Source organism: Biomphalaria glabrata, chromosome 3, assembly GCF_947242115.1.
Source record: "Biomphalaria glabrata chromosome 3, xgBioGlab47.1, whole genome shotgun sequence".
Taxonomy (NCBI): Eukaryota; Metazoa; Mollusca; class Gastropoda; family Planorbidae; genus Biomphalaria; species Biomphalaria glabrata.
Genome location: NC_074713.1, coordinates 28,718,793 through 28,735,137, shown reverse-complemented (window position 1 = coordinate 28,735,137; position 16,345 = coordinate 28,718,793). Strand labels below are relative to the sequence as shown.

Sequence of the window (16,345 nt, the reverse complement as noted above, 5' to 3'; positions counted from 1 at the left end):
TTTGTATTTATTTTTTATTAAACTTTTTTTGTCCAGTATTCTCTGATTGAAAGAACTGTTTCTCTACAGTATTCTCTGATTGAAAGAACTGTTTCTCTACAGTATTCTCTGATTGAAAGAGCTGTTTCTCTATAGTATTCTCTGATTGAAAGAACTGTTTCTCTACAGTATTCTCTGATTGAAAGAACTGTTTCTCTACTCATCCTGAGGTAGTGGCAGACTTCTGTTCATAAACAGTTGAGATCTTCATCTACTTACACAAATAGACTTGACTTGTTTTAATATATATTTATAAGCTGTTAAATGAGATTAGCAGGATACTTTCAACAAGCCTTACAACTAACCCCCTGCCTCGTAGCTTTTCCTAACAAATTACTTTCACAACTTGCTCTAACAACTTCCCTCACAACTAATTCTCACAACTAATCTTTACAAGATACCCTTGCAATTTTCCCTCACAACTAATTCTCACAACTAATCTTTACAAGATACCCTTACAATTTTCCCTCACAGATTCCTAAATATCCTTTGATGAACTGAACTAGTCTCTTTTTCTCTGTCTACACTTCATAATGGAAGTACAGCATGCATAAGTCTTGACCTTTATGTATCAGACCTGTCCGGCTTTGTTTAATTGGGAAAGAAAAACACAAACTATCAAATCTCTGCCAATCAATGGACAGAAGTAATAATAATGCTGATGCAGCACTTATCTGAAATGAGTTGGTTCATGTTCTTTAATGTATTTTGTTATTGATGACTGAGAAGTATTAATGATCTGGTCAAATCATAATCATTGATCAACCAAGCCACTCAACACTGGCATTTTTACAGCGGGTAATGAGCTACAAAAAAAAATTGTGTGTAAGAGAATAAAAATAAACAACTCCTCTCTCACTTCAGAAACAAACAAGTACTGCACCTGTTTTGTTTCTTTAGCTTCAAAGCTCGAGATGTCACAATTCTGAGCATCAACAAACATGCGACACTCCATATTTAACAAATAAAAGTGGATCAAGACTTTCACTATCACGAAGAGTTTACATATTACATCAGGTCATTAGGGAACATGTTTCAACTTTAAACATTTCAGCTACAGACATCCGTGACGTGAATGCACTTTAAACCTCTCAGCTACAGACATCCGTGACGTGAATGCACTTTAAACCTCTCAGCTACAGACATCCTTGACATGAATGCACTTTGAACCTCTCATCTACAGACATCCTTGACATGGATGCACTTTGAACCTCTCATCTACAGACATCCTTCATCCTTGACATGGATGCACTTTGAACCTCTCAGCTACAGACATCCTTGACATGGATGCACTTTGAACCTCTCAACTACAGACATCCTTGACATGGATGCACTTTGAACCTCTCAGCTACAGACATCCTTGACATGGATGCACTTTGAACCTCTCAGCTACAGACATCCTTGACATGGATGCACTTTGAACCTCTCAACTACAGACATCCTTGACATGGATGCACTTTGAACCTCTCAGCTACAGACATCCTTGACATGGATGCACTTTGAACCTCTCAGCTACAGACATCCTTGACATGGATGCACTTTCAACCTCTCAGCTACAGACATCCTTGACATGGATGCACTTTGAACCTCTCAGCTACAGACATCCTTGACATGGATGCACTTTGAACCTCTCAGCTACAGACATCCTTGACATGGATGCACTTTGAACCTCTCAACTACAGACATCCTTGACATGGATGCACTTTGAACCTCTCAGCTACTGACATCCTTGACATGGATGCACTTTGAACCTCTCAGCTACAGACATCCTTGACATGGATGCACTTTGAACCTCTCAGCTACAGACATCCTTGACATGGATGCACTTTGAACCTCTCAACTACAGACATCCTTGACATGGATGCACTTTGAACCTCTCAGCTACAGACATCCTTGACATGGATGCACTTTGAACCTCTCAGCTACAGACATCCTTGACATGGATGCACTTTCAACCTCTCAGCTACAGACATCCTTGACATGGATGCACTTTGAACCTCTCAGCTACAGACATCCTTGACATGGATGCACTTTGAACCTCTCAGCTACAGACATCCTTGACATGGATGCACTTTCAACCTCTCAGCTACAGACATCCTTGACATGGATGCACTTTGAACCTCTCAGCTACAGACATCCTTGACATGGATGCACTTTCAATCTCTCAGCTACAGACATCCTTGACATGGATGCACTTTCAACCTCTCAGCTACAGACATCCTTGACATGGATGCACTTTCAACCTCTCAGCTACAGACATCCTTGACATGGATGCACTTTGAACCTCTCAGCTACAGACATCCTTGACATGGATGCACTTTGAACCTCTCAGCTACAGACATCCTTGACATGGATGCACTTTGAACCTCTCAGCTACAGACATCCTTGACATGGATGCACTTTCAACCTCTCAGCTACAGACATCCTTGACATGGATGCACTTTCAACCTCTCAGCTACAGACATCCATGAAAGGGACACTAAGTCATTGTTACATATTCATTTGATAAATAGTAAAGTAAGGTATAAGTTTTTCATTCTGCCTGTACACACATTCAAATGTATTAGATATAATGATGTAAAGCTCATTTGGTTCTACAGCCGTACGTAGCCTAAATTTGTATTTTAAAAAAGGTTCAATTATAAAAGTAATATAAAAATGAGACATTGCATCTATATTGAGCAAGGAAAAAAAATTGCAATCTCTTTTTTAATAGCGCTTATTCAGTGGCGTAACTAAGGGGGGGGGGATAATTTTAAAATCCCCCCGCCCCCCCCCCCCCCCAGGGAGGCACAAGTGGTTGTCCGAAATTTATTTGTAAATACATAAATTTATATATTTGATTGACAAATAGTGTCAACGGGTGTCTTTTTTTTTCAACATTTATGGATTAAATTAATCACAAAGACTAAACCTCGATCTAGGTCTATCAGTACGTTGACTTTATTGACATTTTAAAAATATTTTTTCCCAAAGAGATCAAAGTTTTTTTTTAAAGTTAGTCTTTTATTTTAAACTTTGTTGCCACGAATAAAACTGCATGATATTATTGATATACAGCGAATTCCAGGTATCTTGTTACCTTTACTAATAATAGATCTAAATGTCGAGTATTTTATGACTACACTAATTAACCTTGAAGCAAAATATACAGAATCTAGTATAACAGATCTAAAAGTTATTCTTAATAATGCTATAATAGTCCATTATTCGGGTGTGGCGTCTATGATTTCAGAATTAAACTTCACACTCGAGTTATTACCCCTCTATTCATCTTTCCTTAATCCAATGGAAACTCTCTTTTTATTTCCATCTAATCCTTTTGATTTCGCACAAAACATAAACAAAAAACAATGACGTAATATCAAATACTATTAGCACATCCTTCCTTTTGAAGTAATTATCATACCCTTCCTTTTAAAGTTCTTAAGAGTGATATCTACTAGTAGGGCCGGCCCTAGCATTTGCGGGGCCCTATGCGAAACGGATTGCGCGGGGCCTAGTCTGGGTAGGGATAAGCATAATGTCAAAATTATTTATTTTTTTAAATTAGAAAATAGGCCTACTTTCGTCTTTGCAATAAATTTTTATCAAATGAAAGCTCGCTATGCCACTTTTTATTTATTGGCACCCCAAAATGTCCATTTGGTCTATTCTTTAGGAGATTTGAATAAATTTAAAAAAGTTCAGGACTTTATCGTATATTTTGCCTTTTCATGAGATTTCCTGGAGGCCCTGGAAAATCAGGAGGTCACGAAAACCCTGTTATTTTATATACGTTTTAATGGTTTAATTTAATAATGTACACTTAGAATTAGCGCGGGACCTATGAAAGCGCGGAGCCCACTGCGACCGCATAGGCTGCAGTGGCCTAAGGCCGGCCCTGTCTACTAGGAACTTTAACAATTCGTCCACTTCTGGTTGTCTTGACTGGCACAACAAGTTCTCTAGACGTTGGTCTATAACTGTCTGTTTCGTTTGTTCCAACAGTTTGCAGTTCATTGTCTTCATCGGTATCATAGTACCCAGAGATGTCTTCATCGAAACTCTTATGTAAAAAGCGTTGATTTCTTCTGTATGTTTTTCCATCGTTTGTCTTTATGATGTAAGATCTGGGTGCTGAATGTTTTTTTTATGACAACTGCTTTCTGCCATGTTTGACCTAGACGAACTCTCCGACAGAATAATCTTTAGGTAGGAGTCTTGCTTTTGCATCGTATTTCACTTTGCTTTTCATCTGTCGTTCGTTGAGTAATGTCTCTGCATTTTCAGCTACCGATGGTTTCAATAGTTTGGGATCAGTTGGAATGATTCCCTGAGTCTTCTACTCGTCAGCAGTTGTGATGGTGAATACGGCAGTCCACTTATCGGAGTATTTCTATACTCGAGCATAACGAGATATGGATCTTTCCCACTTTTGTATGCTCTTAATCCTTTTGCTTTCGCACAAAACATAAACAACCAACACTGACGTAATACAATTATAATATTAGCACAGAATCTTCTTCATGCAGTGGAAAATTAAGAATGTTTTGCCTATCTGGAATTCTGGTCAAAGCTCCTGCGCCCAATTAATATAGTTCAGAAGAAACTACAAAAGTCTGGACTGCATATACGGGAAGCTGCTAAAGAAATTAGTACCATTTCATGCTTTCTGCAAAATGATGAGAAACTGACAAAAACCCAATCCATCGAAAAAGCAAAAGAAGGTAGTGAATACTATGGATTTCCTGTAATCAAAATAATCAGAAGAAAGAAAAGACTTGATGGGAAGTTTAGTTCTAATGTAGGACTGTCAATAAAACTGCCATTCAAACGTGTTGTGACAGAAGAGCTGGACAGATTTCATATGGAGATGAAGGGCAGATTCCAAAGGCTGGAAAGAAAATGGATACCTTTGGGTTTCTTCTTGAACCAAGACACCTGTTAGATGAAGACACGCTTATGACAAACTGTGCTATTTTTCCTGTTTTTATGATGAAATAAATGGAAAATCGCTTTTTCAATGATGTCATTGATGCACGAGCACTTTTCTTATCTTATCTTATATAATACAGACGTTACTTCAAAAAAGAAGATGATTACGTCCTACGCGTCATGCATTCAGTCATGCATATTAACCAATGACTTAAATTCAGCCAAGTCATTGGTTTTCCTGGCTAGCTCAGGCAACCCATTCCATGCTCTAATAGCACTAGGGAAGAAGGAGTGTTTGTACAAATTTGTCCTAGCATATGGGACGAGAAATGTGCCTTTATCTTTGTGTCTTTCAGAGTATTTTATTAAATTTTGTTTTTGTAGTTGAAGGTTATGGTTCAGTGTTTTATGTATGATTGCTACTTTACTTTTGAGCCTTCTGTCCTGAAGGCTTTCTAAATTTAGTGATTTTACTAAAGGTGTTACTCTAGTCAAATGTGAATATTCGTTTGTTATGAATCTCACTGCTGTATTTTGTGTCTGTTCCAGTTTTTTAATGTTTTCTTGAGTTGAGGGGTCCCAAACGGAGGATGCATATTCTATTATTGGCCTAACCAAGGTTAAATAACATTTTAGTTTTATGTTCTTATTTGATTTATAGAAATTTCTTTTAATAAATCCTAATGCTTTGTTTGATTTTTTTGTAGTTTCATCAATATGTGGATTCCATGACAGTTTTTCATTTATTATAACACCTAGGTATTTTGCGTTTTTAGTCTGTGTTACTGGTTTGCCATGAATAAGTTAAGTGGAATTAATTTGTTTTAGTTTTTTTGTTACTCTTACAACTGACATTTTTCTGGGTGGAAAGACATGCTCCAATTTGATTCCCATTTCTGTAATTCATCTAATTCTCTTTGTAAAATATCTGTGTCCTGTGTTGTTTTTATTGTTCTATATATTATGCAATCGTCTGCAAATAATCTGACTTTTGTTCCTGAAGTAATGCAATTTGGTAAATCATTTATGTAAATTAAAAATAGTAGTGGACCCAAGACTGTTCCTTGAGGTACACCTGAGTTTACTGTTATCTGTGTTGATTTAGAGCCATTTATTATTACAGTTTGTTCTCTCCCTATCAGAAAATCTTTAATCCACTGATGCAGTGAACCATTAATGCCGAAATATTTTAATTTTTTAAGCAAACTATGGTGGTGGACTTTGTCAAAAGCCTTAGAAAAATCTAGTAAGATAGCATCTATTTGTCTAAACCTTTTGAAAAATCATCAATTAGTCCTATCAGTTGTGTTTCACATGATCTATATTTCCTAAAGCCATGTTGGTATGGTGTGAGGACATTATGTTTGTCTAAGTGGTTTATGATGTTGCTAAATATTATGTGTTCTAGGATTTTACATGTGATGCTGGTAAGTGATACTAGTCTGTAGTTTCCTGGGTCAGATTTGTCTCCTTTTTTAAATAGGGGGGTGACATTAGCTTCTTTCCAGTCCTTTGGTACTCTGCCCTGGTTAAGTGAAGCCTGAAAGAGTATTTTGAACACTGGGGCTAGCTCATTGCTTAGTTCTTTGAGTAATCTAGCTGGAATACCATCAGGTCCACAAGCTTTATTTGGTTTGGTGTTGGCTAATAGTTTTTGAATTCCATTTTCTTGTACTACTATATCTTCTATGTTGTTTACTTGGTTCAAATTCAGTAATATGTCTTTGTCTCCTGGGGCTGAGAATGCTGATGCAAAGTATTTGTTTAGGATGTTTGCTTTAGTTTCATTATCATTATGTATTATGTTATGTTCATCTTTTAATGGCGCTATGCCTGTTGTTTCCATTTTCTTAGACTTAATGTATGACCATAGGTTTTTGTTGTTATCTTTAGATATTACATTGTTTATGTATTCACTCTGCAGCTGTCTGCTTACTTTTTGGGTTAAGTGTTTAATTTTTATATACTTTTTGTAAACTCTTTCTGCATTAGTTTTTTTAAATTTTCTATATAGGTTTTCCTTCTGTTTACAAAGCTTCTTTAGTCTATTATTAAACCAGCATTTATTTATTTTGTTTAATGTGTATTTAGTTGGTATATGATTTTCTATAATGCTTTTAAGATGGTTTTTAATGAAATTCCAGAGGTCATCGACTGGTTGGTTAATGTCTTTTTCTAATAAGAATGTTTGTTGAAAGTTTAATGCAGTTTGGTGTAGTTATGCCAGGTTACATTTATTCCAGAGTAAGATTTTTCTTTTGGGTTTTGTATTGGCTACTACTTTTATCTGACTGTGTATTTTTATGATCTCATGGTCTGATAGACCAGGGATAATTTCATAATCAACTACTAATCCAGGTCTGTTGGTTAAGAAGAGATCTAATGTGTTGTTTAATCTAGTTGGCTTTTTAATGGCTTTGTTGAAAGTTTAATGGCTTTTTCATCAACAAACCAGTAATACTATCACCAATAGACATATTGAGGAAACAAGCTTCATATGGGAATTACGTGTGCTCAAAGTATCGACGTAGATGATGTTATAGATTTCTTTGCTGCACAGATTGCACGACGTGAAGCGATATTAATTGAAATTTGTCACTAGTGCATTATTTAACTAATAAATAACGGTATTATTCATTAAAAGAGTCTTGATGATTACTTTTTGTTAAGTTTACTGATATACTGAACCAATTTGATTTGGGGCTTATATATTTTTGCGTACATGATATCATGTCATATGCCGAATGTCAAAATGCAAGGGGCCACAAAGAGGTCAATCCCCCCGGGCCCCCAAATCCCTAGTTACGCCCCTGCGCTTATTGTTTTGAGATCTAAAAATGACAGACAGACTGACTGACCTACGGACCGACAGACTACACAAAATTAAGAGTGGCTTTTTCCCTTTCAGAGGCCGCTTGAAATAAGAGACTTTCTCATTAAAAAAAACAAACCCTGGGCAACCCAAGAATTTACACACTGGGATCATATAAAGATCGAACAAGATATACATTGATAACCCTGTCTTAAAAAATGAAGTTCGAAATAAATATTTTGTGGCCTAACTGGAAAAAAACATGTCACATTTGTTTGATTGAACGATTTCATTGCATTCTTCCTTGTTCACAGAGCTATAAAATAAAGTCAAAGCTGACGCTCTAGGTTCATACTTGAGTAGTGAAGTAATATGATACGACCAATGCAGAAATTAATTTATTAAATTACGAAATGTCTTTCACGTGCTGGACCTTAAGCGCGGGGCGTCTGCAGTAAGATGAACTCAATACATTCTCACAGGTTTTTTTTTTTTCAGAATACATTGCAATGTCTCTGCCAACGCGATTCTACCCATCTTTCTCCCTTCGTAACGGTCAAAAGTTATCCCATCAAATTTTATGATTGAAAATTATTTTAAAAAATTACTCCAAAAGAAAATAATTTTTAGATCCTACACATTAACTACGCACGTGCTCTGGATGTCTCTCCCACACCCTTCCCTCCCAAACCCTTCTCCCCCACACCCTTCTCTTCCACACCCTATTCTCCCACACACTATTCTCCCACATCCTTCTCCCACATCCTTTTCTCCCACACCCTTTTCTCCCACACCCTTCTCTTCCACACCCTATTCTCCCACACACTATTCTCCCACATCCTTCTCCCACATCCTTTTCTCCCACAACATTCTCTCCCGCACCCTTTTCTCTCACACCCTTCTCTCCACACCCTTCTCTCCCACACCCTTCTTTCCCACACCCTTTACGCCCACACCTTTCTCTTCCACACCATTTTCTCCCACACTCTTCTCTCCCACACCCTTCTCTCCCATAACTTTCTCTCTCACACCCTTCTCTTCACACCCACACCCTTTTCTCTCACACCCTTCTCTCCCACATCCTTCTCTCTCACACCCTTCTCTCCCACACCCTTCTCCTCCGTATCCTTTTCTCCCACACCCTTCTCCCCCACACCATTTTCTCCCACACACTTCTCACACACACCCTTCTCTCCCATAGCCTTTTCTCCCACACCCTTCTCTCCACACCTACACCATTCTCTCCCACACCAAATTCTCCCATAGCATTCTCTCCCACGCCCTTCTCTCCAAAACCCTTCACTTTCACACCCTATTCTCCCACACACTATTCTCCCACATCCTTCTCTCCCACATCATTTTCTCCCTCACCCTTCTCTTCCGCACCCTTTTCTCTCACACCATTCTCTCCCACACCCTTCTCTTCCACACCCTTCTCTTCCACACCCTATTCTCCCACACACTATTCTCCCACATCCTTCTCCCACATCCTTTTTTCCCACACCCTTCTCTCCCGCACCCTTTTCTTTCACACCCTTCTCTCCCGCACTCTTTTCTCTCACACCCTTCTCTTTCACACCCTATTCTCCCATACACTATTCTCCCACATCCTTCTCCCACATCCTTTTCTCCCACACCCTTCTCTCCCGCACCCTTTTCTCTCTTACCCTTCTCTCCCGCACTCTTTTCTCTCACACCCTTCTCCCCCACACCCTTCTCCCCAACACCCTTCTCTTCCACACCCTATTCTCCCACACACTATTCTCCCACATCCTTCTCCCACATCCTTCTCTCCCACACCCTATTCTCCCACACACTATTCTCCCACATCCTTCTCCTACATCCTTTTCTACCGCACCCTTTTCTCTCACACCCTTTTCTCCCGCACTCTTTTCTCTCACACCCTTCTCCCCCACTCCCTTCTCTCCCACACCCTATTCTCCCACACCCTATTCTCCCACATCCTTCTCCCACATCCTTTTCTCCCACACCCTTCTCTCCCGCACCCTTTTCTCTCACACCCTTCTCTCCCGCACTCTTTTCTCTCACACCCTTCTCCCCCACACCCTTCTCTCCCACACCCTTTCTTGACATTATTTACCTACACTCCATATATTTCTATTAAACCACTTGACACACTTCCATACATTTATACCTAGACACACCTTACATTTATACCAAACCACTAGACACACCTTACATTTATACCAAACCACTATACACACCTCCATACTTTTATACCAAACCACTAGACACCATGGCGCAGACCCCCCCCCCGCGCGAAAAAAAAATGTGTGTGTACATAATTAATCTTTATTACATTCTGACCCTTCATTCTTTGTGTTTATTGTACCCTAGAATAGGTTCTTCCTGGACTTAGTTTAAAAATTGTAGACTTCACGCCATTGCCAGCAAAGGCGTCTGGGGAAGCGCTGTGAGTTTCCTCAGTGCGGGTTCTCTGAGGACCTCCATGAAAGTGTGGCGCCAAGTTCTACTAGGATGTCCCTGTTTGCGCTTTCCTCGTAATGGCCTCCATGTTATCGCAACTCTTATTGTGCGTAATTCATTTTGTAGGAGAACATGTCCCACATGTCCCGCAAACCTCATGCGACGCTCTGTCACAACCTTACTAAGGAGTCGACTCCTAGTTCGGCATAGGATTTTCTTGATTGAGACCCGATCTCTATAACTGACTCCTAAAATCCTGGTTACGCCCATCGACACCCCTATCTTTTCATAAAGAAAACACCGTCATAAAATGCACCCATTTATTTATAAGAGGCTCCCATCCAATATGAAGACACACTCATCTATTCACAAGACACAGTCGTCCATTCATTCATAAAACACATCTATTCATTAATAAGAAACATATTTCCATTCCTAAGACACACCCATCCATTATAAAACGCCCCCATCCATTCATAAGACATATTCATTCACATGATCTTTTCTACAAAATTCTAATCAATATGATCAGATAAGCAAAACACCAGACACTAAGTACAAGCTAAGATTCAGAAATCTGTCTAGACACTTAGTACAAGCTAAGATTCAGAAATCTGTCTTCATGTCTGCCTGTCTGTCTATACATCACCCAATCTATCTTTCCATCCGTCAACTACCTGTGCAGAAGTGACATCAAAATCTAAAGTGCTGCTTTCAAAATTTAAAAAAAATTGGAAAATTCATAAAAGCTGGAAATTATTTTTATAATTTTAATAAAACAAAACAAAAAACAAGTATGAATGAGTGTAAAAAAAAGTCCTCTCTTACGAAGAAGGGCGGAGCTAAATCTCTGCAGTGAAGACATTATTCGATTCATCCGCTATCAGCATAAGCTAACAATGTTTCGCAATGACAAGGTAGTCACGACAAATCTCTGTCAGAGAGATAAGACTTCAAGACTTGTGTTTACATAAATAGCTTTTAATGTGACGTGTAGGGCTGGACAAACGCAATGATGTGACTTGGAGCCTTCAGTCTGATTTTATTAGTGTAGTCAGTGTAGTCATTGCCACTACAAAGATGTTTTTTTTTTAAGTGATTCACAGGATGGCCCCTGGGGGTGGAGACTGGGGTGGGGGGGGGGGGAGGTGCAAGTTTTTCACACGTCGCGGATATCAATTCAGAATTGAAAATTATTACATCTTAGCCCAGACCTCCCGCAGAACGACAGAGGATGGCGGCGGGCAAGGTTCAAACCTGAGACCATCGAGACGACAGTCCAGAGAGCTTACCGCACGACCAGGCAGAAATTGGGGATAGGTCTACAACAAAGTTATCGGTTGTAGATCCTGTAGATTTATATATTAAATACTAACTTATCATTAATGTGATGTAGGCCTAATATAAATTTTTTGCTAATTTCATCCCCTCCCCCCCTTTTTTTTTTTACCAATTTTTTTAATTAAAAAAAGGCGGGAAAAGTTGAAAAACAAAAGACCAGCAGACAATAGATCTAATTATTATTAGAATGTTCATGAATTTACATGGACGTTTCACATACTCCACCTTATCACCCCTGGCTCCGTTCTTCTCAACCCTTCCCATAAACCATTCGCCTCATCGCGATGTCGCTTGCTACTGTCTGTCTTCTGCTCACACTTCATCTTTCTGTTTTTTTTTCTCCCCAGCCATTCGTCGAGCAGACGATACTTGTAGCCGTGGCTACTCGTGACTCCTCCCATCGTGGGGGGATACTACGGGAACGTATGAAATACCAATCATTGGCGCGGGAGTGTTGAAGCTGTCGTCTGCAGGATTTAACGTGTTGTCACTTGTGAATCTCTCTTCGGACAGGATACGTGAATAAATTCCTAGAAATTTAACACCGATGAAATAGTTAAAAAAAGAAAAACCGGTTTAAATCAAATTAATCCAATTACTTTCAGTAATTAATCATAATTCTCCATTAGAGTGATGGTTCTTGACTAAGACCAGCCAATGAAACGTAAGTACAAACAATAATCTTGACCTAGTTTTTTTTGTAACTACCAGATTTGAAAACTTCTTTAGAAGTACTTCTTGTTTTCATAACAAATTTAGAGTGGATCTTTTGTAACTCTCCTTTCCCTTTCTGTATTGTACTTTTAACTCAGCGGCTACCAACCCAGTGGGTCTCGAAGAGTTTCACTGACTATATATAGCACTCTATTCTCTTTACATAGTGTTGTTTTATTCTGAGGTCACTTGGGGTCACTTTTATGTTGTAAAAGAGGACACTGAGTCAGAGGAAGGAGATAGTGAATACCTCCTAAAGCAAGCATTACGCTGCAGACAAAGTATCCATCATAACGCCGAGGTAAACGACAAGCCGAAATGAGAAGATGAATGAAAACATCATCAAACTACATTAGGCTCATTGTGGAGACTTGCAGATGTCAGAACGAGGTTATTAATGACTCTATCAAATGAACTAATGGTGTCGAGAAACAAAAACAGAATCAGATTTAAAAGAGAAACAAAAAACGTAAAATTGTCCAGACTAAGTGAAGGTAAGAAGGCAACTTTAGGCTAGAGGAAAGGACAGAAAGAAGAGAAGAAGAGACGCAATGTAAATTAACATAGTCACTCCCCTTTTCTCAAATAAAGAACGAAGCACAACCAGTTGACAACCATCTCTTGACCATGACGTTTAAAACAAAACTTTATCTACTAAGCATTAGCACACCAACGCAATGACATAGTGTCAAATGGATTGGTCGTTTAGTAAGATATTTCGACTGTAAAATGTTTTGTAAAAAGTTTTATATGTTTCGGATGTTCCTTCAAAGTTGAAGATAATTTACTTCCTAGTCCAAACCTCCCGCAGGACGACGTGGGATGGGAGCGGGCAGGGTTTGAACCCGGGACCATCGATAAATCCGAACAACAGTCCAGCGCACAAACCGCACGACCAGGCAGTCACGATGGCCGTAAGTTCGAATCCTGATCTCTGCCATCCACTACCCTTCACTACCCTCCACTGCCATCCACTACCCTCCACTGCCATCCAGCAGAAGATGTATGAAAGTCTCTAATCTTTATTTCTGAAGGAACTTTCCAAAAGTATAAAAAGACTCAAAAACAAAGATGAAAATAGAAATAAATACAAACACACACACACACATGAGCAAGTTGTAAGTACCTTGCTAATTGGTACGCAGTAAGATGAAAATAGAAATAAATGCAAACACACACACACACACACATGAGCAAATTGTCAGTCTTGCTAATTGGTACGCAGTAAGATGAACACAAAGTACCAGATTCCTTACTGAAAAGTGAGTGCATTCGCCGTTGTCGCATCACACAAAGAATGAATGGATTTAAACATGAAATGTTTTCAGTCTGACCAAGCGCGGAACTAACATTGGTAGCTTACTGGACTGCTGAATAGATTGCATGCACATTGTATTTATTTGTCTGATAAAACAAAGAATATTTGAATTAATCAATTGAATAAAACAATGTATAGTTACATCTATAGTCTTTGATCAAAGTTTGGAGTTGGCTGTTAATTAGAACAGAAAATATTTTATGGGTCCGAAACCTGAAAAAATTGCCCGAATAGAACGCCTTGAGTATTGGGCTGCCGCGTCAGACCCTAATGATAAAGTGTTATTAACTGGTACGAATTATTCAATAAGGTTAGGGTTATGGTTAAGGTTAGGGGTTTTGTCAGGTCAGTGATTTAAAAAAAACACTAGATGTAGACACTAGATATCAACACTATCTGTTTTTGTTTTGCGCAGAATACGAAACTAGCTGAACTATAGGCTTGGTAAACAGCTGCTTAGTCTTTCTGGCTTGGGACAAGATATTGACGTCGCTTCAGGAGTTTTGAAGCATTACATACTGTGACACTCTTCTTTACTACTCAGCTGTGAAGGCAATTTTTTTTTGTTATATTTTACATTACAACAGCAGCGTCAGTGTAAACCTTCATCTTTTCCTTGACATAACTTGCACCTATCCTCTACATATGTCCACACTATTAGAAATGTTGTGTTCTGCGCATTATGCCAGATTTGATTATAAAAAACCTTCCAATCCTAGACAAAGGTGTCCTTATATATATATATATATATATATATATATATATATATATATCGAAAGTTAATTATATCCTATAACATTTATAAATGTATTTATTGACTGGACAAAGACATGGGCGCTGGTTTATTAAGTTTAGAGCTGAAATGATTTTGTACACGGACAATGGGGAATCACGGAAGTGACCAAAATAAAAACTGACAGAAGACAGCAGGCGCTAGTGACCGAGGATCCTTCGTGTCGTCTGAATGGCAGGTGGACATGAGGACAAAGATGTACTGAAAAAAATGTGAAAAGATAGCAGTGACCTTTATAACTTGAAGGTTGAGCTGTCAGTAGGTCAACAGTTATACATTTATGCCATGTTCAATTATTAAGCACAACCACGCACATACACGCACAGAATTCAAGAAATCTCGTCTCCAAGTCCGAGGTTGTTTTATATTTACGGGGGCCAGCAGTGACCTACATATTTTGTCTCAACCACCATAATACACACTCAACAACATTCCCTATCAACTTTGTCTTAGAGCTACCAATATACACAAAAGTAACTATCAACCTGGCAACCTAAACAAATATTCTTTCTCAGCTATACTGTCGTAGCACTACTCATTTCAATATCTTGACTTTCTGGTTCACTTGTTAACTCACTAATTGTCTCACATCGTTTCAGATGAAAGGTTCCTTTCTACTCATTCCGCTATACCAAATATTTGGATATACATTCTACATACATCTCATTTTCTTGATTTACTTTGATCATTGATTGACATTCTTTGATTGACATTCTTTGATTGACATTCTTTGATTGACATTCTTTGATTGACATTCTTTGATTGGCATTGACTCTTTATTGACATTCTTTCAGGAACATTGAAAACTTTATTCACACTGATAGTATCTTTTTTAAGAACAAAAGTTGGTTGCATTTCATAGTTATTTTAAATTTTAGTATTAATGGCATCATCCTTAAGTAGCTACCAAATTTTTAGAAATTAAATTATTATTTATGTGACGACGTTTTATCGGTCCAAGTAGAACTTTTCTACGTTAGCAGCAAGATCGATTCAAAAGTCTCTATTCAAGAAAACATTTCAATGCCTCTTCAACAACGTGATTCTAGAGCCTACTCCTTTTTTACGTCATCCTACTATTGTTTATGTGAACTGAACAGACCCGCTACAAGACGCCTTCTTAAGATGAGGATGATCTTTGGACCAGAAGTCCATTTGAAACTCGCATTAACTACTGCAGCTTTCCTCAAGCTGTGGTGGGGGCTCTTCATTGGGGGGGGGGGGGGGGGTTGACGCTCTCTCATGAGGGCGCGACGTCCTAACCGATGGGGAGGGGATGAAGCTATTCAAATTATTTTACACGGGTAAAGTTAAAAAGTTGTTCGTTCATTGTTGTTATCAAACAAATTTTGATTATTAACCCAGTAAAATAACATTATCAATGTATAAAAAAGTTAAAATACTGTAAGATAAAGATTTCGTATCTTCATTTAAAATGTCTAGCTTTTTTGTGAGGCTTCTGCAAAATATTGATTAAAAACGTTTTGAAGAAGACATTTCAAAACTTCTCTGCTGAGGTGATTCTCTTTGAATGGTCAGAATGGTCCAAACTCTCTCAAGTGTTTGACATCGCCATGTTGTCGACTTTTTGTGACAAAAACTAAAAAGTTCGCGGCAAGGCTTCTTACTGAACATGAAGATGATTTTAAGACATGCCGTGTGCTATGTGTACCTCGAACGAGTCTAAATAGTGCGATCAATAAAATACTTCATTCTCTGAACGTCTCACTCCGTTATAATTGAACATTGACATGAGCGCTTCTTACTAGGAGAAGAACAATACATTGAAAACGACACAAGCTGAGAACGAAAGGAAAACTTGGAGGAGCTAACGGCGCTTCAACAGACGATATTGCTGCACGGATAGGGAACCTGGTAGTCCTAATGCCCCTCTAATACAATCTCCAGAAAGAACTTTTTGGTTTATACAAAACAGTTTAAAATTACATGACACTATTTAAAA

The 16,345-nt window shown here is 38.4% G+C and overlaps 1 protein-coding gene across 1 annotated transcript in view; it reads left to right on the top strand.

Moving 5' to 3' along the window:
• Window positions 1-11,986: 11,986 nt before the first annotated feature.
• Window positions 11,987-16,345, top strand: part of LOC106055478 (protein trachealess-like) — an 88,090-nt gene continuing 83,731 nt past the window's right edge. The window contains exon 1 of the mRNA XM_056024380.1: window positions 11,987-12,221. The gene's annotated coding sequence lies outside the window, so the exon portion shown is untranslated. The remainder of the gene's footprint in view (window positions 12,222-16,345) is intronic.